General features: G+C 41.5%; 1 protein-coding gene across 1 annotated transcript in view; it reads left to right on the forward strand.

Annotated features, from left to right (window-relative positions):
- Nucleotides 1-23,062, forward strand: part of EYS (eyes shut homolog) — a 939,662-nt gene that overhangs the window by 603,447 nt on the left and 313,153 nt on the right. The gene's annotated exons all lie outside the window — the stretch shown is intronic.

Genomic DNA, 23,062 nt, shown 5'->3' on the forward strand with positions numbered 1-23,062 from the left:
ATAAAAGATGAACAGTGGCACTACCATCACCTCTGTGGCAGTGCTGTAAAGGAAAATAATGATCCCTGTTTAGTTCTTTGAAAGTACAATTGTACATGTCAACACACAGCAGAAAATTCTGGCCTTCAGCTTCCAGGTTGATGGATCTGCATGCGATTCTTAATCAGGCACCTGGCAGCTGAGGAGGAGTCAGAGTCCCAGCCACTGTCTTCCCTGGTTTCTATTATCTAGCATTAGACAGGTTCCTGCTTCGTATACAGGTTTTGGATTATTGTTCAAAAATCCCTGATTTCCCAAGTACTGCATAGTTCTTGATCCCATTTTAGGGGAGCAGAAAGCCACAATATAGGGATTTGGTTGTGATGACTCTAGTGGCGATGGTGCTCAATCAGTAATTCCCTGAATAATGTAAAAAAAACAAGAGAAGAATATTTATTATTTAGGAAACTGAATTTTTAGGTAGCTATTTTTATATTGGGTATCATTATTTCAAGCCCAATATATATGATTATACCTTATTCAGACTAAATAAGAGTTTTAACACATTAAAGCTGTGTTATCTTTTTTCTTCTGATATACACCACTATATTTGCATAACCTTTCCTGGACTTCATTTGCAAATATATCTCCTCTTCTTTATTCTTACAATTGTTTTCTCAGCCCCCATCCAAAAATGATGCATTCTTTTAACAACATAGAATTTCTTAGTGTTAAAAGATGACCTAAATTTCATTCTTCTCTGTATCTGTGTTACAGTTGAAGTCATACAGTCAAAATCCTGTTACAATACAAAAGTGCTCTGAGGTTTCTCTCCAGGTGACAGCCCTGTTCACTAGGCTACAGCTAGAAGTCTTGGACTTCTCCCTCCTTTTCTCTGTCCCAGTGGATTTTACATTCACTTCTGCAGAATGGAATTATTAACACATGAATACGATCCATAACACTCCTAAGGAAGATGAGAGTTGTAGGTTAAACCTCCTCAGGCAGAGGGGTTTTGTAATATATATGTCACTTCCTTGGTTGTAATGTGTGTGTATGTGTGAATTGCTGTCATGCATTAAATATGCCAGCTGTCCATATAAGAGAAGAAAATGCTGTTCATTCCTTCAGAAGGCTTAGCACTGTGCTCTTATGGTTGGAGAAGTCTGCTTTATACTTTAAATAAGGGAGCTGGTTTTAAGTCCTAAGAACTTAAAGCTGCGCACAAAGCTCACTGTGCTGATTAATTTAATGCTGTTTTAACTCATCTTCTGTACAGTAAGAAACTGATTCTCTTTAGACCTTTACAAAAGGCTTTTTAAAGTACCTTATAGCAAGAGGAGGTCTAAAGAAAACATTGGACCGATACTTGTTGATGATGGTCACCTGACTAATAGGGATGAAGAAGAAGCAGAGGCATTCAATGCATTTTTTGCCTCAGTCTTTAATAATACTGATAGACCTTGGGCTGCCAGGTCCCCCGAGTCAGAGGACCACGAGTATGGGAACAGTGAAATTCCATTTGTGGACACTGAAACTGTAAGGGACCAGCTGTATCAGCTGAACGTTCACAAGACCATGGGGCCTGATGGGATTCATCCCACAGTACTGAAGGAGCTAGCAGATGGCAGGACTCCTCTCGATCATCTACCAAAGGTCTTGGGAGTCTGGGGAGGTGTCTGCTGACTGGAAGCCAGCCAGTGTTATTCCAATCTACAAGAAAGGTGTGAGGGAAGACCCAGGGAACTACCGACCTGTCAGTCTACCCTCAGTTCCTGGAAAAATTATGGAGAAGATTACACTAGGTACTAGTGAAGGGCATTGAAAGAACAATGCAATCAAGAGGCACAGTCAACATGGGTTCACAAAGGGAAAGTCCTGTTTTAACTAATTTGATATCCTTCTATGATAAGGTCACCCACCTAGTGGATGAAGGGAAGGCGGTGTCTTCTGGATTTTAGTAAGGCTTTTGATAATGTCCCTCACAGCATCCTTCTGGACCAGTTGTCCAACTGTGGGATGAGAAGGTTCATAGTGTGCCAGATGAAGAACTGGCTGGGGGGCAGAGCTCAAAGGGTTGTAGTGAACGGAGCTACATCTGGCTGGCGACCAGTCACCAGCAGTGGTCCTCAGGGCTCAATTCTAGGGCCAGTTCCGTTCAATATATTTATCAACCATCTGGATGCAGGAGTTAAATGCACCATTAGCAAGTTTGCTGATGATACCAAACTGGGAGGTGCTGTTGACTCTCTTGAGGGACAGGAGGCCTTGCAAAGGGATCTAGATAGATTGGAGCATGGGGCTATGATTAATGGGATGAAATTTAGCAAGTCCAAGTACTGGATTCTGCACCTGGGACAGAGTAATGCTGCGCAGAAGTCTAAACTGGGAGAGGAGTGGCTGGAGAGCCGCCCTGCAGAAAGGGGTCTGGGGGTGCCGGTCGACAGCAGGCTCAACAGGAGTCAGCAGTGTGCCCTGGCAGCCAAGAGGGCAAACCGCATCCTGGGGTGCATCAAACACAGCATAACCAGACAGTCAAAAGAGGTAATTATCCCGCTGTATTCAGCATTGGTGCAGCCTCACCTGGAGTACTGTGTGCAGTTCTGGGCCCCACAGCTTAAGAAGGATGTGAAGGTCGTTGAATGTGTCCAGAGGAGGGCAACAAAGCTGGTGAAAGGGCTGGAAGGACTGTCCTATGAGGAGCAGCTAAGGACTCTGGGCTTGTCTAGTTTGGAGAAAAGGAGGCTGAGGGGTGACCTCATTGTTCCCCACAGATTCCTGAGGAGGGGAAGTGGAGGGGGAGGTGCTGATCTCTTCTCCCTGGTATCCAGTGACAGGACGCGTGGGAATGGTTCAAAGCTGCACCAGGGGATGTTCAGACTGGACATTAGGAAGCATTTCTTTACTGAGAGCGTGGTCAAACACTGGAACAGCCTTCCTAGAGAGGTGGTGGATGCCCCCAGCCTGTCAGTGTTTAAGAGGCATTTGGATAATGCCCTTAACAACATGCTTCAACTTTTGGTCAGCCCTGAATTGGTCAGGCAGTTGGACTAGATGATAGTTGTAGGTCCCTTCCAACTGAAATAGTCTAGTCTATTTTATTCTGTTCTTTACTGTTCTATTCTATTCTATTCTAACACACAAGTTTTAAACATCAGGCCATTTTTGGTTCTGTCCTCAGCAACTTGATAAAACTTGTACCTAGGGAGAAGGAAAAGCTTCATAATGAACCTCATGAAAACAGATGCTACAGAGGTTTCTGATTCTTGAGAATGTAGTTAATAATTGGAAATGTAGGGATTTTACTTTCATATGAAGCCTTGAATTAGAACCTTTGAAAGACATAAGATGAATTTGTGATGTTTTGGATCAGTTAGTGTCAAATAATTTAAATGTATTCAGCTGAAAAATAAAAATTTGGGGGTGGGCTGTAAAAGACACTGGCTAGATCTTTTATATGTCCTGAATTGTGGGATGGTCTTTCTCCTTTCTGTTTAGTTAGTATTCCCCCAATGTTTCTTTATAATATTAAATAGAAAGAAATTCACTTTGGGATGTTAAGCATAGTCATTATTTGCTAGCCTGAAATTTTACTTAATCAAATTGACCAGAAATTTCCCATCCTGTGAGGAGAAAGAAGCATAGGACCTTTACAAACCAAGCAAAGAAGACACAGTGAATGGCATCAACAACAGTTATAATCAGAGTTTTCAATATTTCTCCAATGCTGAAAAGACCATCCTAAGTAATACAAGATTGTATACTGACATGCTATAGTTTACATGCTAAATCTCTATGTGCTGAGCTAACATCAGTTTTTGGGACAAAGCCTTTGTATTCCAGGCTCTTTCTGGTTTTCATTAATGACTCTTCCCCCAAAAGTGTGCATAGCACGTGCTCCTGTTGTTATGAAATGCACTGCAACAATTTTGTTACCTTTGGTGTATTAACAATTGAAAACAATAAATCTTAAATCCTATAGTGTTTCTCTTTAATCAAGTGATTTTCATATGAATGTTTTTGGTGAAAATCATATCTATCATACAAATATCTGTAACAGGCAGCTATTCTTTGTTTTTATATTTTTTATATCGCAAAATACTTGTTTTAAATTGTTTGCATTTCATGCTTAACATTTCTAATAAAGCAAACTAGGATTTTGGAGAGAATTTTAAACAGAGTTGGGTAAATGACACTTCATTGTACCCAAGATTATAATTAATATTTTATTCAAATTTTATTTGGTGAAAATAAGGGTTTTTCCATCCTTATATATATCTGCTGACAATTCCTGTCTAACTTTCTAAAGAAATAAAATATAAAGTGCTCTAGCTCCCAAATAATAATCTATTTTTGCACTTTTTTTTTCTTTGTTTTGGTCAAAGCAGAATCCAATGTTTGTCAAGAAATCCTCAGTGACTGCTGCTGTGACTTAAGCCTAAGTCAGTATTTGTAGTTTGATTTTCCTGAGTAATCTTTACTTGGAGGCATTGGGGACAACACTGTTTTTCATAAATGGTATTTTATATAGGACATGTAAACACTGGGCTCACCAGAGGTGAATTTTAGATTTCTGTGAGAGTTAACAAATACATTTAGATGGAAGTGCTTGGCATATTGCCAGATTGGGCAGAAAATTGAATAACAGAACAACAACAACTAAGAATTCTGCATGGGCTTGGCTGTGAAATATGACTATTTCCAGCTCCTGTACAAATTGTATTTTTGTACCTCAGTCCTTCCTCGAATTCTTCAAGTATTTCTGTCTTGAGTGTTTACATTTCATGGAGATTGGAGATATCAGAAACAGGTAAGATGGTGTTTTACATTCACTCTGTTTACAAGGATTTTTTTTTTTTATTAGAAGATAGATAAATACACAGTCTGTTTTTAAATATTAGTGGTATGCCCAAGATGTAGAAAATACACTGGGTTTACACCTACTTAATATAATTTCGGCAATATAAACAATCATAGTCAGAAAATTATATAAAGGCTACTAAGGAATAAGTATAAAGTTGAAACAGTGATTCTTCTGTGACCAGTTTATTAATAACCAATTTTTATCTTAAAATGGGGTAGGAATATTAGGAAATACATAACCTGAAATTATAGATACCTGGTCCATTCAAACTCACAACAGTAAGGGGCTCTTCCTGAAGCAGACTACATTTGTAATGGCCCTGCTACTTGGATGCACTGAGATTTATAAAACCCAATAAAAACTCCTGCTGTCTTCTTGGCAAGACACTTTCCATATAGACATTAGTAATTCTTCAAGTGACTAATATAAGATGGTGATCTAGGGTCTTTCAGTAGTGGAAAAAGAAGCATTTGCAGAGTTTTCTTTCTGTTCTTTTAGAAAGTTGTCTTGGGATGGGGTGAACTTCCCACTGGGCATTCCTCTCCATTGACTGAACAGAAGACAAGCTTTCGAGCTTTTCTATGGATAAATTAGATGATAACCCAGCCATTGCCCAAGTGACTCTTTTAATTGACACGAATTCTGAACCTGTGCTGTCCTTTAGAATGTGACTTAAACATAAATAACTGTACTTTTTTTTTTTTTTTTCTCTTTGGCATTTGCTACTCTAGCTTGAGCAGAATAAACATTCATACCCATAGGGAATTTGCTGATAATCTAGTAAAAAAAAAAAAAAAGATTATTTTGTTAAAGTTATTGAGGAGCTCAGCAGATGTGCCTTGCAAGTGAATTGCCAAATATCAACTGTCAGAACATTGTCTCTATCTACAGTAACTCCCCAGTAGAAGAAAACTGGGGGTTATTGTGACACAGGAAGTGCAATCATTTGTATAGCTAAACACTGTATAAAACCAGCATGATTTCTGTACCAGCTCATGAAGTTGTGCAATGATTTCTGTGGTCTAGACACATACACTAGAACAGAGAAAGAGAATGACTCTGATTAATATGGACATCAGCAAAGAGTATTCCTGGAACTCTGGCAAAATTGGGTGCTAAATCTGAAGAGAGAAACCGGTGTTTTTTCATATTTTAAGTTAGTTTTATAATGAAATATGTATGAGAAAAAATAGTGGAGAACTTGAAATGGCATCCTCTTGGTAGAATATTAGGCAGAAATGAATGGTGTACATCACAAAAGTAAATATGACTGTAGACTTCTAATGTGTGAACATAGGCAGTTCACTTGATACAAAGGAGACATTTTGCTTATGGTAAGAACTGGAATATGTAACAAAGATTTTTTTTCCTTATATGGACCTAAGAGTAATCGTATTCCCTGCAAAATAAGAATTTAGGTTTCTTTTCATTTCTACCTTAGAGATAAATAGTATCAAATGTAGATACTGTTTTTACTCATCTTCTTCCTAATTATGTCTTGATTCTGAGATGTAACTGTTGCACTTAAAGGATTAGGGAGGTTATTCCAGACCAAGTGGAATTAATTATAAAATTTAGTATGGCATTTTCTGTTTTGGCCATCACTTTATGATCATTCTGAATTATATCTGAATAAGATGTCTGAATGCATCCATTTGAACAATGGTACCGGGCAGATTGTTTGGAGAACTTTAGGTGCCTTTGTAGAGAAAGATCCTTTTAGATACTAGGCCTCTCATTTAGCTCCTAGAATTTCTAGAGCTGACTTTGGTTTCCTCTTAGTTGTGGAAGAGTCAACACCATGCCATCAATGCAAGAAGAGCTATTGCTGTTTTGTGTTTATGACATGAAATCCAAATCTGCCCCTACTTGCCTCACCTCACTTCAGTACAAACATAAGCATAAAGCTGGCAAGGACGTCTACATACTAAGTCAATTCTGCTGTTACAGGATGCCAGGTGGTATCTGGAGAGGGGGCTGTTATCATCTACCACCAACTTCTTTCGTCCATTGGATCTCTTGGATCTATTCTAAATTTGATCAATGTTTCCAGCTTTTGTGGTTGTCATCTTCATTTTTGAGATCTATTGGAAAAACTTCACATATATATACACCTTTGTAACATAGCCAAATATTACGTATTTTGCACAGTTTCTTCAGAAGCAAAAGTTCTTGATCTTGCCATCTTAATTGTCTGTGTCATCTTGATAGCAGACTTCACCTATTTGCCTTCATTTTTTTTCCTTCACAAATAAAGTTGTATGGGTAACTGTTATTTTGCAGCCCTGATTGCTAACCAACAAGATTTTTTCTAAGCCATTTATCTTTCAGCCATGTCCCCTCAGTTAGGTTTGCAGTTAGGTTTCTGTTTAACTCTATATCGTGATCAAAACTGGGAAACTTTCCACAAATCCTTGTTTAGAAAGCTTCTATCCCAACCACAATGTAGTTTCTTCAGAGTCTAATCTGCATTTAAACCAAAGACAGTACAGTCAAGCACAATACATACACATGTATTTACTCTGAAGTAACAAGTTTTTCATTTTTCATTACCACACACAAATTCCATACATGTAGTTATTTTGGAAGATGTCCTGTGTCTGCACACTTTAATCTTATCTTCATGATTCATGCAAAATCTTTGCTACAGAAAATTTGTGTGAAGGCTTCCTTTTGCACTGTAAGTTCTTCTACATGGGGGAAATTATTCTACAGTGATTACACTAGAATTCCAAATGTGATCTTAAATTTTTCAGCATAGAAATTACTTCAAAAGTATGTTTTGAAATAAATTACCTAAGCAGCATTATCATTCTGAATCTTCCTCATCCTTTGAGCTGATGGTTCACATATTAAAAGGCTATCAAATAAGAATTTTGCATTTATATGTTGCAAGTGACTAGATCACATACAAAACAGGAGGAGAAGCAGCTGGGGCTATAGATTGTGTATTATATCTATAATTTATGAACCATCTATTTTAGGTTTTGAGTTTTGGTTTTCTGTAATAGGTTATGTGTCATAAATGATACCTACTAAATTTCCTGATCCTGCTTTTAATCAGAGTTTCATTTGTGTGACCTTCAAAACATTCGCTGAGTTTTATGTGGTGTGATGTTGGTCTGCTGTGTTATTAATGATTCATTCCTTATTTATATTCTTAAATATTCATGGCAGCATTTGTTTCCATAGTACTTGTTCACATTAGCAGACCCTAGACCACTGTGACTCAAAAAGTGAAACAGAAAATGGGATGTCATATGCATCTATCTTATGCCTCCTTTATTGCACATCATTGAGGAAGTTAATATTGTTAATGATGAAAGACTGTTTTTAACATTCACTGAGTGGTTTTTTGTTGATGCTTTGCATGCATGCAGGTCTTCATTAGAACTCACGAGTTATGTGGGAATAAAATGCATACCAGCATACAAGACAGCCTGCAGGCTTCTAACGCTTGACATAAGATGAAGGAAGTAGAAATAAGGCTCACCATGCTCTTAATAGAGTGCTTTAGTATTTCTTTCATAAGACAGCTGCATATTTGCACTGCAAAGTACTTTGGGGAAAAGGAAAGCAGAGAGATACAGACAGACTGAACACAGTACTATATCTAATATACTAGTTGAAAGAGCCACAACTTCAACAGAAGAAGCAAATGAAGTATTATTTCAGAGCACTATGGCTTTGCTGTTAGGATCAATAACATCAGGCCTATTTGTATAAGGCAGCTTGATAGGGCACTACTGTGAATACTACCCATGTCTGAAGGTGTAGCTTCAGTTGGGACTGTTTTCAGGTTCCATATGTCCAAGATAAAAACAGATTCTGCAGCTGATGTACCTGCCCACTAACAGTTTTGGCACCACTCTGAGAGCTGGCATGCATAGCCATGACCAAAACAAGGCATACTGAAGGTAGAGACATGCATATGGCCAATTGCCATATGCCCTCATTGGGCAAATATGGGCTCATGCAAAGTTGCAACTGCAGGAAATAAAACATATTTACTCATAAATACAGAACAGATAAAAATTAGCTGTCAATTTAGTGAGGTGTGTGCCATTAAAAAAAGGAGGGTGGTTGTTGTAGGTGATTCCCTCCTGAGGGGAACGGAGGGCCCAATATGCCGGCCTGACCCGACCCACAGGGAGGTCTGCTGCCTCCCTGGGGCCCGGGTGAGGGAGGTCATGAGGAAACTCCCCAGTCTGGTACGGCCCACCGATTACTACCCGCTGGTAGTTTTGCAGGTTGGCAGCGAGGAGATAGAGCAAAGAAGCGTGAAAGGGATGAAGAAGGACTTTAAGGCGCTGGGGAGACTGATTGATGGATCGGGTGCGCAGGTGGTGTTTTCTGCAATCCCTTCAGTGGCGGGGAGGAACACTGAAAGGAATAAGAAAGCAAACATGGTCAACGCGTGGCTCAGAGACTGGTGCCACCAGAGGAATTTTGGATTCTTTGACCATGGGGTGGTCTCCGTGGCACCGGGCCTGCTGAGTGCAGGCGGTGTCCAGCTGTCCCCAAGGGGGAAAAGAATCCTTGCCCGTAAGTTGGCAAACCTCATCAGGAGGGCTTTAAACTAGACTCGAAGGGGGAAGGGGATGAAGCCAGGCTACCCAGAGGTGAGCCTAGGGGTGGCATGCCATTGCCGGGGGCAAGACCGATAGCCCAGCTCAAGTGCATCTACTCCAATGCACACAGCATGGGCGGCAAACAGGAGGAGCTGGAAGCCATCGTGCGGCGGGGCAGCTATGACGTGGTCGCCATCACAGAAACATGGTGGGACGACTCGCATGGCTGGAGTGCTGCGATGGAGGGCTATAAGCTCTTCAGGAGGGATAGGCAAGGAAGGAGAGGCGGTGGGGTGGCTCTGTACGTCAAGGAGTGCTTTGATTGTATAGAGCTGGATGATTGTCACGACGGGGTTGAATGCTTATGGGCAAGGATGAGGGGGAAGGCCAACAAGCCGGATATCCTGCTGGGGGTCTGTTATAGACCACCCGACCAGGGCGTAGAAGCTGATGAAGTGTTCTTCAAGCGACTGGCAGAAGTCTCGCAGTCGCAAGCCCTTGCTCTTGTGGGGGACTTCAACTTACCGGATGTCTGCTGGAAGTACAACACAGCTAAGAGGAAACAGTCCCGGAGGTTCCTCGAGTGTGTCGAAGATAACTTCCTGACGCAGCTGGTAAGCGAGCCTACAAGGGAAGGTGCCCTGCTTGACCTGCTGTTTACGAACAGAGAGGGTCTGGTGGGTGAAGTGAAGGTCGGAGGCCGTCTTGGGCTTAGCGACCATGATATGATAGAGTTTTCAATTTTTAGCCAAGTAAGGAGGCGGGTGAGCAATACCGTTACCATGGACTTCCGGAGGGCAGACTTTGCCCTGTTCAGGACACTGGTCGGGAGGGTCCCTTGGGAGACGGTCCTGAAGGGCAAAGGGGCCCAGGAAGGCTGGACCCTCTTCAAGAAGGAAATCTTGAAGGCGCAGGAGCAGGCAGTGCCCATGTGCCGTAAGAAGAGCCGGCGGGGAAGACGGCCGGCCTGGCTCAACAAGGAGCTTATGCTGAGGCTTGGGGAAAAAAAGAGAACTTACCACCTCTGGAAAAAGGGGCAGGCAAGTGAAGAAGAATACAAGGACCTCGTTAGGTCATGCAGGGAGGGAATTAGGAAGGCGAAAGCCCAGCTAGAGGTCAACCTGGCCACGGTCGTGAGGGACAACAAAAAAAGCTTCTATAAATACATTAACAGCAAAAAGAGAGCCAAGGAGGATCTCCATCTTCTACTGGATGCGGCGGGGAACATTGTCACGAAGGATGAGGAAAAGGCTGAGGTACTTAATGCCTTCTTTGCCTCAGTCTTTAACAGCCACACCGGGTATCCTCAGGGTATCCGTCCCCCTGAGCTGGATGACAGGGATGGAGGGCAAAATAGGCTCCCCATGATCCAGGAGGAAGCAGTTAACGACCTGCTATGCCACCTGGACACTCATAAGTCTATGGGGCCTGATGGCATCCACCCAAGGGTGCTGAGGGAGCTGGCGGAGGAGCTTGCCAAGCCGCTCTCCATCATTTATCAACAGTCCTGGTCAACGGGGGAGGTCCCGGATGACTGGAGGCTTGCCAACGTGACGCCCATCTACAAGAAGGGTCGGAAGGAGGATCCGGGGAACTACAGGCCTGTCAGCCTGACCTCGGTGCCGGGGAAGGTTATGGAGAGGCTCATCTTGAGGGCGCTCACGGGACACGTGCAGGATACCCAAGGGATCAGGCCAAGCCAGCACGGGTTCATGAAAGGCAGGTCCTGCTTGACCAACCTGATCTCCTTCTATGACCAGGTGACCCGCCTAGTGGATGAGGGGAAGGCTGTTGATGTTGTCTACCTGGACTTCAGCAAAGCCTTTGACACTGTTCCCTACAGTATTCTCCTAGAGAAGCTGGCGGCCTGTGGTTTAGACAGGTACACTCTTCGCTGGGTAAAAAACTGGCTGGATGGCCGAGCCCAGAGGGTTGTGGTGAATGGGGTGAAATCCAGCTGGCGGCCGGTCACAAGCGGAGTCCCCCAGGGCTCGGTTTTGGGACCGGTCTTGTTTAATGTCTTCATTGATGATCTGGATGAGGGGATAGAGTGCTCCCTCAGCAAGTTTGCAGACGACACCAAGTTGGGAGGGAGTGTTGATCTGCTTGAGGGTAGGAAGGCTCTGCAGAGGGATCTGGACAGGCTGGATCGATGGGCTGAGGCCAACCGGATGAAGTTCAATAAGGCCAAGTGCCGGGTTCTACACTTCGGCCACAACAACCCCAGGCAACGCTACAGGCTTGGGGATGAGTGGCTGGAAAGTTCCCCTGCAGAAAAGGACCTGGGGGTGTTGATCGACAGCCGGCTGAATATGAGCCAGCAGTGTGCCCAGGTGGCCAAGAAGGCCAACGGCATCCTGGCTTGTATCAGAAATGGTGTGGCCAGCAGGAGCAGGGAGGTGATCATGCCTCTGTACTCGGCTCTGGTGAGGCCGCACCTCGAATCCTGTGTTCAGTTTTGGGCCCCTCACTACAAGAAGGACATTGAGGTGCTGGAGCGTGTCCAGAGAAGGGCGACGAAGCTGGTGAGGGGTCTGGAGCACAAGTCTTATGAGGAGCGGCTGAGGGAGCTGGGGTTGTTTAGCCTGGAGAAGAGGAGGCTGAGGGGAGACCTTACCGCTCTCTACAACTACCTGAAAGGGGGTTGCAGAGAGGTGGGTGTTGGTCTCTTCTCCCAAGTGACTAGTGACAGGACTAGAGGAAATGGCCTCAAGTTGCGACAGGGGAGGTTCAGGCTAGACATTAGGAAAAAGTTCTTCACTGAGAGAGTGGTGAAACACTGGAATAGGCTGCCCAGGGAGGTGGTAGAGTCACCCTCCCTGGAGGTATTCAAGGAGCGTGTGGATGTGGCATTGTGGGATGTAGCTTGATGGACATGGTGCTGTGTGGTGTTGGGTGGGTTGTGGCTTGTTATTGTTGTTGTGTGGCGTGGGTTTTGTGGTTGTTTTTTTTTTTTTTTTTTTTTTTTCTTTTGTGGGTTTTTTGATGTTGTGTGGGTTTTTTTTGTGGGTGTTTTTTTTTTTTTTTTTTCTTTTTTTTTCCCAGGTTGGACTCGATGATCTTACAGGTCTTTTCCAACCGTACTGATTCTGTGATTCTGTGATTAATAGGTAAAAGTAATTACTGTAAATTATGAGGAACAAGCATAGCTACTGTGCAAGCCTTACAATGCCGCCTTGCCACAGTATTTCATCAGTGACTGGGGAGAGAGGGTTTTCAGGATAAGTATAGTTTTAATCCCAGAACTCCATTTTCTCCAATAACCTTCAACAGGAAGAAGCACACTCCTGAGAATACTTGTCAGCAAGTCACCTGAATATCACTTCTCCCATAGCAGCATAGTGCTAAGTAAATTCAAGCTGAATTGCTAAGTCAAAATGTTGGATCTGTGAAGATCTGGATCTGGAACAAGAACAAATTATTCACAGAGAGTCCCATTATCCTTCTGCTACAGTAGATACTGTACATGCATCCTCAACTAAATGCATGGAATAGACAATATTATTGTAAGTGCCACTTTCAAGCAACACCCATAGTCGGGTAGTCCATGCACCTTCTTCATCGTGATTCTTTTGATTGCATTAGAAAAAACAAAACATCATAAAACAAATTTAAAAAATCCATCCCTTCTACCTGTTGATTTGGCCAGATAGAAATATTGTTTTGTTCTAGATTTCACAATGATTTTTTTGTTTTGTTTTCTAGTCAGAAAAATCTTGCTTAAGTGATTATTTTGGTATTGGCAGGCAGGGGAGGAAGGATGATTACTGACCTAGTTTTTCTTGTAATATAGACTTAAAACCTTGTGCTTTCAGTGCATAGTTCTTGCAAAGCATTGCAAGATTTGATTATCGTGCTATTCCCATCTATATCATTTATTCTGAATAACGGGGGAGATAACTGCCTTCTAGAGTAACCTACAAAACTATAAAGGACATTTTAAAGCCATATTATGTACACTTCATGCTGTGACCATTGATATTGGCTGTAATCTTTAAAATAGTTGATAAAATGTTAAAATTAGTTCTTTTCTGTTTGTTCGAAGTCTAGTTGTAAGAGACTGAAAATAGCAAGTTGGTTTATAAGAGAGGTGAAAAAGCTTGGTTCCTTATGGATACATCTGCTTCTCTCCCAGTGGTGGCTCTAATGCTTTCTAGCCGTGGGGGTTATCAACATGTAAGCAGTGGCACTGGGCTTGGTGCTGGCTGTGTGCCAGCTGCCAGCACTTTGCAGAAAGGGAGAGATTTTAGCAAGACTTGTGAAGTTCTGCTGAGAGCAGGCCAAATTATCCCCAAGGTAAGAGCTGCTCCTGATTTCTGCTATAATAATACTTGATCCTCTGTATGTCCCTTATGGTACATTTGAAAAGGCAAGAAACAACACAGGCTTTAGCTGAAACAGAATCGCACATAGCTGAGTTTTTCCTGATTTTTTATACATATGTTTCTGCACCTTCAGTGAGAAAATCTCTTCTACTCACCTGCTGACTGCAGTAAAACTTAACACCTCTCTCCATTATCTGTATGGTGTTGAGCTAGCCCACATATTGAAAAATCTCTTGTGTGACTGGCAGACAGCAATCACACAAGTATCAGTTCATCTCACTAAGCTAATGTAATTAATAGATCTACTCATGCAGTGTATTTGATGTTAAAATCCACACTTGAGCATGAAACAGAATCCTGTATTAGGAACTATTTGTACTTTAATGATAATAATAAAACAATTTCCTGCACTAATTACATTCCAGGTGCCTCAAATAATTTAAATGGGTTACTGCTAGAAGATTCTGCCCCCTTTTCCCTGAGTTCAAGGATGGACCAAGATTTAACATGTTCTCAGTTCTTTGCAGTTAATATATGTGTGAAAAGATGTAGAGAAATTATTATTCTTAAGTATATTGTAATCAACTAATTTATTTTCTGTTTTATGTATACTTTTAAGAAAAAAACCAGATAATATCTGCTATTCCACTCCAATATATACATAAGCATATAGCATTCATTGCTTTTCCTGCATGTGTGAACTATTCTTTTCTAGAAAATGAATTGTGGGTGTTTATTTGTAGACAGAAAAATACTTTTTCAAAGAATGAGTGAGTAGAATACCAAATTAAACCAGAAATGCTTGAAGCTTTCAGGATTGTCATGCTCCTCTTCATCTGTAGACATTTTAAGTAGTTTTAGTATTAAAACCTAACAGAATAAATGCCTCAGAGTTTTTTTCATACTCTCATACTTATAAACCTTGAACTTGGTTAAGCTGTATTACATATGTCTTATCCTGAATTTTTCTCAGTATCAGCAATTTTTCCATTATGTAGAGCACTTGCATTTTCTGATTGAATTATTGGTGGAATTCACTTAGCAGTGATGGTAACAGGAGAACCATTTAATACAACCCTCTCAGTGGTAAATGCAAAGACAAGAAAACTATAAAGATTTTCAAGTCTATTGGGCCAGTTGATATGTCTTGTATGGCAATCTTCTGTAGTCTTGCTTTTAGAGAAGACATTTCTGTCAGTCTAATTTAATCATCAGTGGAATATACGGAAAGATGCTTTGGCACAGGGCCCCAGCAAGGATTTGCTAAACCCGGGAAAAGATATTATAGTGCGCCCTGATAAATGTCTGAGTGTGGAAGAGGCAGAGGGAATTTGACGTCTGAAAGTAAGTAGGTAAATCTGGCAATTAAAGCATTGCTCACAGGCAAGTAACAGTGGTTGAAAAAGGTCACATTGCATGAGCATGGTGTGCTTCAAATTCAGTAAGTATAATGAAGAGGAGAGGGGAAAACCAGAGACTGGAGATTAACTGCTAATAAATATGGAGCTTTAAGGTATTGAAATACGCATATATATATTACCTACATAAATAGCAAATAACTATTTGCAGAAATACAGTGTAGTTATAATTGTTCTAGCAAGGTAGATCATAGCCACAGTTTACCTGCACTAGGTGATTCTGGAAAGATGTTGAATCGAAAGTGCTAACCTGAGCATCTGTAAATGGCCATCAATTTCGCTGTCAGAATGCAGGCATTAATTAATATTGGAATGGAAATCAACAGAAACGGGGAGCTTCATTTTAGACATTACAATTGAGTATCTGTCATCCTAAAATAATTTCAAAGTAATTTAGGAGTTCTCCGCATTCATGAATAAAGGTACAGGTGTTAGAGCTCTCCAAACTGTTATATCTGGGAAAAAAAAAGATACGACTGATTTCCATTTAGTTTGAAATGGACTCATTTAAGTTATACTTTTGAAAGATTGTTGGAGCACAAATGGTTTACTGGCACATACCATATGCCAGTGGAAGGCATAGTTCGCATTGCTGGGCTCAGTCAATCATTCCAGGCCTTTCTTTCCATGGGGAGCTCTCCAGAACCTCTTTTTTTGGCCCATATGAGTCACAGAGAAGGGACAAAAAGAGAACTATTTGCTGGTGTTCAGTGAGTTTTCTTTTAAGTAAAAAATTTAGAATCGTTTAAAAGAAACTCTTCTCCTCCTTCAAAGAGATTTTAAAAAGTGTGTGGTTTATACCTTTTATACATATAGAAATTTGATATGTATTAGCTATATATCTCTCTCTCTCAATATTTAGAAAATGGAAATTATTACCATGAATATAATCTACTATTATTCTTGGATATAAACAAGTTTCATGCCCATTTTTCCCACAGTATCCAAATACTGTAAATAATAAACAAAGAAATTATTTACAATTTTAAAAAGGGATTTTACTTCCACTTCTCATAAAATAAGTCTATATTACAGAATGTTAGAAATCTCTGAATTTTGATCTCTATTGTAGTCTTGGTTTCTTTATACCTCTCTGCTTTCTAAAGATCTGTGCTGTTTGTGCATATATATCTTTTTTGGAAAATAACTTGAAAAATGTATTGTATAAGAAAATCTTGTATTTATAGATTTTTTTTTTTGTTGTTTCCAACTGTATTTTATAACTCTTGAACAGAATGGAGGGGAGAACTGAAAATTAATAGAAAATGCAGCCAATTGTCCCCTTTATGGAGTGAGCAGGGAGAGTAAGTACAGATCTCACTACCAACAGCATTGCATACTGACTTTTGAACATGAAGGAGTTGAGAATCAAAACACATATCAACAGGTGTGACTGACGCACGTGTGAGGAAAGATATACAGTAACTGCAGGAAAAGAGAAGGAGCTTCCTGGGTTTTAGAGCCTGAATTTCCATCCCTTTAAGGCAGCTGAATTCTATGTATGTGTTTGTGCACATGTGTATGTGTATGTTTAGGCTGGAAGCGTAGACATGGTGAATTACAGGAGCCCTAAAACAGCCGTGTTTTTCTTTCAGAAGAATTTTGCAGTCTACTCGAATCTGTAGCTCTGTGTAAGCATGACAAAGGAAGAGTAAAGAGGATTTATTCATAACTGTTGTTTTTCCTTGCTTGAAAGCTGCTTGTGGGCTGCACTGGCAATGGTTCTGGATGTTAACCACATTTTATTGTTGTCTCACACGCCACGTTAGAGAACATTTCAACTTTGAGAGAAAAACATAACTATAATTCTCTGCTAGTTATGCAGCACAGACTTCTTTGACAGCATAAAACATAGATTCACTGTAACCGTGGGTGTGTAATGTGGAACCAAAGGTAAGGCATATCACAGTGAAATAGCATTGCATCTGGAAATAGAAATAATGATTGAAGACCATTGTTCTGCTCTGTTTTTAAGGTGTTTCAGCTGAAAAGATTAAATAAAACATAAGGAAGAACATGAGACTCATTTGAACATAAACAAAAACCTTTTAAATACTGATTACAAATATGAAGTAGGTTATTGTATTTAAGGGAATAAAGAATAAAAGTGATGGATTATTTTTCTCTGTCTGTCCTCCAGGACTCACTGGAATGATTGACCTTATTTTAAAATGCAAAAGAGAATGATTGACATGACTCATTAAATGTGAAACCTCAAACAAATGCAGTTTCTGGAAATAAAACATAGGAATGTAAAGAAAATTAAATCTGAGGTACTTTCAGCATGTTGAGAGTAAAGAAAAAACACTGCTATGTGCATAGGCCACCTGAGACAGGAGGCTCTAAAAAAGGTTAAAGAAAAAGGTATCATATGACTAATATTATCCATTCACTCTGATTTCATATTCTGTCAGAGTTCACAAAACTGGGGAGGCATAAATTCTTTATAGTTAGGACAGCAAGCATGTTTCTATGGTGGTAAGTTACCTGTTTCAATTTAAGACCATTTTCTCTTATCCTCCTATTATTCCTGTCTACAAAGAGCCTGACTCAATAACCTCCTTGTAGGTACTGAAAGGCTGCTGTTAGGTCCCCCTCAAACCTTCCCTGTAGACTTCTCATCTTCAGCATGAACATAATGCTGGACCCCTGCTCTGTCATGGCAATTGTCTTTCCTCACGGGAAGCTTTTTTGCATGTGGGAACCTTCAGCAGTGGTTGAAATGCAACCAAATTACATCATTAACACTGTGCATACCTATTGGTAGTATGGAGAAAGTAGTGTGTACCTGAAAAAAATGAATTCCCACTATAGGTACAAACACAACTGTACAATAAAAACAGTGAATGAAGGAAGTGCAAACAGCAGTTTAGCATTTGAAATGATTTATTGGTATTAAGTGCAAAGGTTAGATACACTGTAGTTTTGACAAAATATTTAACTATAATTGACAGCAGTTAGAGTCATTGTTTGAAAATCTCCAGGGTGCAGAACATTAATATTTTATTAAAGACATAAATTCCAGCTGGAAATTCCGACTAAGCAGCTTTACCACTAAGAAAGACTGGTTGTAAAAATCTCCCTTCTTTTTTTTTTTAATAGTCAACTCTAAGATAAAAGTAATACTAATAAAATTTACTTTTTGTCCATGTATTTCCCATGTTCCTCAGAAAGTAAAGAAATAACGCCAGAGACAGTTTCACAGCAAAGTATCATGGCTGAATTTGCTCTGTGCCATCCTAATTGGAGGACTGAAGAATTATTTACTAATTAAAATGAAATTATTAGTTTCAAGGTCATTGAAGAACTGTTGCTAGCACTAATCTCCCCAAGAATATGTTTACAAAAATATTTGTTAAACTTCAACTTTCTATAGGTGTTCTTGTAATTTGAAAGGATGCTGTGTATGAATACGCATAGGAGAACGAAATGTTCTCAGAACAACAGAATCACAGAATCATTAAGGTTGGAAAAGAGCTTTAAGATCATCAAGTCCGACTATCAACCCAACACCACCATGCCCACTAAACCGTGTCCCACAATGCCTCATCCACACTTTTCTTGAACACCTCCAGTGATGGTGACTCCACCACTTCCCTGGGCAGCTTGTTCCAGTGTTTTGCCACTCTCTCAGTAAAGAAATTTTTCCTAATAGCCAGTCTAAACCTCCCTTGATGCAACTTGAGGCCATTTCCTCTCGTTCTATCACTAGTCACTTGGGAGAAGAGACCAACACCCACCTCTCTGCAACCCTCTTTCAGGTAATTGTAGAGAGCGATGAGGTCTCCCCTCAGCCTCCTCTTCTCCAGACTGAACAACCCCAGCTCCCTCAAGCCGCTCCTCATAAGACTTGTGCTCCAGACCCCTCACCAGCTTTGTTGCCCTTCTCTGGACACGCTCCAGCACCTCCATGTCCTTCTTGTAGTGAGGGGCCCAAAACTGAACACAGTATTCGAGGTGCGGCCTCACCAGTGCCGAGTACAGGGGCACGATCACCTCCCTGCTCCTGCTGGTCACACTATTTCTGATACAGGCCAGGATGCCGTTGGCCTTCTTGGCCACCTGGGCACACTGCTGGCTCATATTCAGCCGGCTGTCGATCAACACCCCCAGGTCCTTTTCTGCGGGGAAGCTTTCCAGCCACTCTTCCCCAAGCCTGTAGCATTGTCTGGGGTTGTTGTGACCCAAGTGCAGGACCCGGCACTTGGCCTTGTTGAACCTCATACACTTGGCCTCGGACCATCGATCCAGCCTGTCCAGATCCCTCTGCAGAGCCATCCTACCCTCAAAAAGATCAACACTCCCACCCAACTTGGTGTCGTCTGCAAGGGCTAACTAAATATAATGATGTTTTAACTGAGTTACCATCTGTAATTCTTTGCAGTGATTGTACTGTTCTTTTCTTCAGATGTCGGTAGTTGAGGAGCTTGTCCATCCTATACCGTATTGAGTTGAATTCATCTTACTTGCAAGAGCTTCTCATCATGCTGTTGCCTAGACACATCTGCTCCTCCCTCACTTCTCCTCAGGTTGTGGTAACTGTCCCCCAGCACACCTAGTCTAAAGTCCTCTACATTAGGTTAACAGAAAGAAACACTCTTGCTTCACCTTAATTAGATGTGTCAGCAAAACAGCCAGGTGTTTTGCTGGATGAGCAGGCTGCTGGTCAGGACTTTAACCTCGCTGGTGGGACTGAGGGCCCCCATGCCTTCCTCCCTCAGGCCCAGAGCTCTGCAGTCACTCTTCATGCCTCCAGTTATCTCGGCAGCATTGTTGGTGCCCACATGTAAGAGCAGCAAGGGTTAACCATGTGTGGGCTGGGCAAGCCTGGTGGGTCACTGGGCAAAATCCTGGATCCCGGCCCTGCCAGGCAGCAAGCCTCCAGAAACATCAGGTCAGGCTGGCAGATTGACGCCTCTGTACCCCACAGAAGGGAGTCTACAGTAACGGTCTCACTTGCCTTTGCCCCCATCTGCAGACACAAGGTGTGGGCTGAGCTGGCTCTGAGGGGTCTCCTGAAGCACCTTGTTTGCCCTCAACAGTGCCCTGGGAAGTTGCAGGTCGATCAGGAACTGTTGTCCTGCTGCCAGAGGTCACAAGCTTCCGTCACTACCTGTGGGCCATAAGCCTCCAGCTGTGCCTGCTGCCTTGCGCAGCTTCTTCCCCCCGTACATTTCTGCAAACCCATTGTTTTCCTTGATGGTCAATGGCTGCCTCTCTCTCCCTGCTGCCCCCTTACCTGATGGTACCAGAGCATGCTGAGAGACCCAGCCACAAGAAGCAGTGAGGGGCTGAGAGGGGTCCGTGGCATGTGGGGCAGCAGTTGGCGTGGCCATTGATGGGGCAGGACACTGGGACGCCACTTATGTCTTTGGCCTGCCTGCCAGCCAGACTCACAGGAGGCGGTAAGCACGTGTGGATGCCTAGAGTGGTGGGCCACACGCACACCCTGGCTGAGAAAGCCATGGCACTGTTCATGATGGAAGCTAACAGACTGTCCCAGGAGAAGCGTTGCTCCTCACGTGCTGTTTGCATAAGCCTGGGACACGGCTGCTGTTGGAGGTTGGCTGTTGGGCTGGAGGGGTCTGTAGCCAGCCCAGTGAAATAGTCCTTGCTCTGACCTTTTCATTTCACTTTTCTAAAACTTTTTGTCGCTTGGCATTCCCCAGTTTTAAACAAACACAACTTTCTTATGGCCATAGTTATATACTGTTGTAAGAGATCTGTTCTTTCTTTATCAAAACCAAATAAAATTTCCAAATAGCAAATTAATAATTCATATTTTTCTTGAAAGAGTCCTTCCCCCAGGCAATGATGCCTTCTTTTTGAATGTTGTAAGGTATTTCTAATTAAAGGAATAAAAGATGCGTCAGTGAAAGAGGAAAAAATGATAGCTTGAACAGGAGTATTTTATCCTAAAGTATAACATAACAAAAAAGAAGAGTGGTAGAAAAAGCAAAAACATTTACTAGAATCCTCTCTGTGCCTGAATCCATACAAACTGCAGAGTACACATTAGACATAGAAATATCCAGAGACAGAAGCTCCATCATCCACAGGAGCATATGCTCATGAACATATAGAAGTTTTGATTATCTCTACCTGCCTTTGAAAAACAAGCCTTACAGTTGTCTAGCTCTCAAGAAGTTTAAAATTTGAAGGCCTCCATTCTGAAGCTGATGCAGCTGAAGCTCACTGGAATGGAGGAAACCCAGTAGGTGCTGGGAAGAGTTAATGAAGCTTGCCAGTCGGCTGGGCTGCGGACCTACCTGCCTATGTGCTTACCGTTACAGCTAGGTGTCAAACCTTTTAACATTCTGACATCAATGTGAATTCATGTAAACAGAAAAACACAGAGAGCTGTATGTACACAGGGGAACGAGCTACAACTGAAAGGATTTTATAGGCCAAAGGGCTTTCCTGTTTCTTAGGAAATCAAGTGTTAGACATTCAGAGTCAAAGATAAAATACAGCTTCAATTTTTTATTTTTTATTTTCTAAAGTCTTGGGTGATGAGTACTCTGTTTTAGGACAAATAGCAATCTAGGAAGCCAAGTCTAGAGGTCAAATGAAAAAGCTGCTTGCAAGTATAGTTAGAAGGATTACAAGCAAAGCTTATGTTCTATAAAAAGAGATTGTGTACTGTTGCAAACAATGTGAGAATCTTTACAGATAAAACCACAGCAGTGGGTTTTGTTAATAGCTATTGTGGGAAGGTATGTAGCTAATTGTGATTCAGTTAGCACATTTTTAGGGGTTTCACAAAAAACTGGAACCTGCTAAATATTCTTCAGTGCTTTCTCTCATTAACTCTTTCCATATTTATGGACACAAAGCAATTGCAGCAATTTTACTACTGAGCTGATTCCTTTAAAAAGCTTTCTGGTTAGCAGCATGAATATATTTCCCATTAGAAGCCAAACTGGACCCAAATCCATGGAACAATGGAGTGTATTGTCTTGCAAGGCAGCACCATTTGTGGCCATAGGAAGAAAAAAAGACATGGATGTCAGTGAGAATAAAGTACAATTTTTTGTCTACAGTGCTCTGTGTACTTACTGCAATTATACATAGAATGCGAAAGGTAGACACCACTAGCTTTTGCTTGTTTGGTCTTTCTTGAAATTTGGTAGATAATCCAGTCTGGCTTCAGTTGCCAGAGTTAGATTATAGTTTCAGGAATTGTGAGTAAACTGCTTTGTTCCCCCACCTGCCTGTTTTTTTCTCCTCACAGATTTTACTCTCTTGTAGTGAGATTCCTAGGGGCTCAGATACCTTGTGTTAGCCAAGCACCAAAGAACTGCCATGATTTTGACCTGTTCTCACATATCTACTTAATTATGTGCTGAACAATGAAAAAAACCACAAAGCCTCCAAAAACCTGGGAAGGGAAGGGAAGGGAAGGGAAGGGAAGGGAAGGGAAGGGAAGGGAAGGGAAGGGAAGGGAAGGGAAGGGAAAAAAGAAGAGAGGAAGGAAGGGAAAGAGAAACAAAGAAAAGAAAGAAGGAAAAGAAAAATAGAAAAAGAAAAAGAAATTAAGAAAAAGAGAGGGAAGGAAAAGAAAGAAAAAGAAAGAAAGGAAGAAAAGGGAGGGAAGGAAGGAAGGAAGGAAGGAAAGAGAGAGGATAAAAAAGAGGAGAGGAGAGGGAAAAGGAAAGGAGAGAGAAGAGAGAGGGAGGAGAGGAAAGGGAGGGGGGGGAGAGAGAAAGAAAAAAAACCAAAAAAAATAAGCCCCTTTACTCCTCTGTCATCTGATGGCTTGCAGCCATGTATTCACATACTTTTTCCATTTAAATAAGAGCTGCATCTGCCCGTGCTAGGTATGGCACATCGTGCTGGAGGTTAAGAGGGTTCTAGATAAATCAGACAAGCTAGATGTAGTCGGAAGGGAAATTTTTAGCTTGC

The sequence above is a fragment of the Gavia stellata genome, chromosome 2, assembly GCF_030936135.1.
Source record: "Gavia stellata isolate bGavSte3 chromosome 2, bGavSte3.hap2, whole genome shotgun sequence".
Classification (NCBI taxonomy): domain Eukaryota; kingdom Metazoa; phylum Chordata; class Aves; order Gaviiformes; family Gaviidae; genus Gavia; species Gavia stellata.